Source organism: Hesperophylax consimilis, unplaced genomic scaffold, assembly GCF_061612785.1.
Source record: "Hesperophylax consimilis isolate HC1 unplaced genomic scaffold, BYU_Hcon_1.0 scaffold_80, whole genome shotgun sequence".
Lineage (NCBI taxonomy): Eukaryota > Metazoa > Arthropoda > Insecta > Trichoptera > Limnephilidae > Hesperophylax > Hesperophylax consimilis.
The window spans coordinates 88,810-91,291 of NW_028301309.1; the positions used below are offsets into that span (position 1 = coordinate 88,810).

General features: G+C 29.3%; 1 long non-coding RNA gene across 1 annotated transcript; it reads right to left on the minus strand.

Moving 5' to 3' along the window:
• Window positions 1-384: 384 nt before the first annotated feature.
• Window positions 385-1,725, minus strand: LOC149408766 (uncharacterized). Its single transcript, XR_016305397.1, has 3 exons — window positions 1,658-1,725; window positions 1,499-1,570; window positions 385-1,412 (listed from the first exon to the last, which is right to left on the minus strand). It is a non-coding gene; the product is annotated as an uncharacterized LOC149408766 (long non-coding RNA).
• Window positions 1,726-2,482: the final 757 nt, after the last annotated feature.

Here is a 2,482-nt window from a genome sequence, read left to right on the forward strand (position 1 = left end):
ACGATGTCGAAATGAAGATGGTTCTCAAAATATGGGTTTTATTACGGATTTAATTAATTATTATTTTTTTTTAATTTTACAAAAAACATTTACGAAAGTTATTTGAATAGGTATAAAAATTACTTTACTTTACTAAAATACTATTATCACTTTTATAAAAGTAATTTATAACTTTTATAAAATCAATAAATATATTTTTACATCAATAAGGTTTTTCTTATATGGTTATCTTTATAGGGTGTCCGGGGGTAAAGTGCTCAAACTTCAGGAGGTTATTCTAAATGCTAGAAGAAGTAAAAATGAAATGGAAATTATTCGAATTTCCAAATTTTTTCCACAAAAATTTATTTTCCGTAGAAGAAATTGTTTTTTTTTCTATACAAAAAATTAAACTTTTTTACTCGAAAACTATCTTAAAACGTTGGAATTCCAAAAAAAGTTTTTTTTTCTTTTTTACTTGTACTATCAATTAGAATCACCTCCCGAAGTTTGTGCACTTTACCCCCGACATCTTGTATAATATGCGCAATATAATATTTATACACGTGTAATATCTACTTTTGTACATTTATATCAATTATATACACGTTTACATTTTTATGCTCATCAAATTTATTATATTATAAAGATAGATAGAAAGATCCTTAGTGCTTCCCGAGGACTTACAAATCAGAAGACTTTTTTGTAATTATTTATTTATTCATTTAAACAATTCAATAATTATAAAGAGTAATAAAACATGTAAGCAACATAAAATTACATTCTAAAATGTGAAAGGGGCTCTATTTATTTACATTTTTATGAAATTACTACTTTTAATAGTTTAAGCTTTCAGTGAACTTTCAATTTTATTTTTAACTTCTCTAAATATTATTTGTTTAAATTGTCAAATATAATTTAATCACAAACACAAGATTCACTCAAAATGAAAGATTGGTGGTTCTGAAATGTTCCCATAAATACGGTGAAAGAACCCTAAACTATAAACTTATTACCCTAAACATGCTTCGAGCGAAATGCGGATCTGGAAACCTTATCGTCAATCTGAGCAAAACATACCATGAACGTCAATATAGCAACAGCCTTTGTTCTGCTGCAGTTTCATTAAATGCCGAGAGATCCGTTTACAGTCTCCAAAAAGCAATACTGGGGCACAACCCTAGAAGCAAAGCTAAATGATTGGAATACAGAAAGATAAAAACACACCATTGTCAAAAATATCTTGGCCGTTAATGATTAAATAAAATTAGATTTATTCAGGAAGGCAAGCATTACGGTGATCGATGTTAAAAATCTAACATAGCCCTAGAATAACTCCAGTATCTTTAAGAAACCTTTCTCTTAAAGCTCAGAAAAAAACTTTCCATGACAGTTAGATATACCACTCTACAACAAGACCGCGTACGGTAAAACTGTAAAAAAAAATATAAAGTAATAAATAACAAAATAAATATTTCACAACACAATCATTTCATCGAAAATCTTAAATCCGTTTCACCTTTCTACATTTTCTATATTCTCCTTAAGAGTATAATCCTTAGATAATGCCTTTTCAGATTATTCGTGGAAGCTAGAAAAAAATAAAATCATTGATTATAACTGCACTTCCAGTGACCTTTTAAATAACAGTAAAGGGCTCAAATGATTTTATTATTACCTCCGTGCCTTTGCATCTTTACAAGACTTGGGCAAAACATTCTGTAGCGGAGTATAGATTTCACATCAGAAACATAATTAAAGAGTTTATTGAAAATAGAACACCAAGGTACGGTTAGTCAAAAAACGTACAATTAAGTTAATTCTGGGTAGAAATTGTACAGTTGACATTCAGGACAGGTTCACTCCCTCCTCCTCAAAAAAGACCCTCTATACAGCATTCTCAAAGATGACACAGGCTCTGAGAGAAATTATTTTCTTCAGGGCCTCCTTCCGACATGAAAAATAACATCACTGAACTAAATTATATTATTGTAGAAAGCAATCACTTTGTGGTTTGACATATTTAATAAAATAAAATACTTTTTTTGTTTTAAAACCACGATATTTATTAATTTAAGAACCGACCGGTTTCGCTTTACTTAAGCATCATCAGGGTACAAATTAATACTAAACAAGAAGTACATAATGTGTGCATATATATAACAAAATATAGAGGGAGACAACATGATACAAATATATTATAGAGGGAGACAACATGATACAAATATAAGCAACACAAAGACGGTCATAAAATACATTAATATAAGTGTACAAGTAATGGAAAACCGCTAGATAATTATGTAGACTAATGGGTTATACGAATAAATCGGGAAAAACAAAACATCAATAAAACCTCAATAATAACGGTTTTTCCGAATTTGCAAATCATTTGATCGATAAAGATCATACATTCTGTCATAGCACCGGTGCTAACATCTTACATAAAAACGGGCATGGTAACAGACTAAACAATTTAGAGGCACTAGAAATTAAAAAAGCTGTA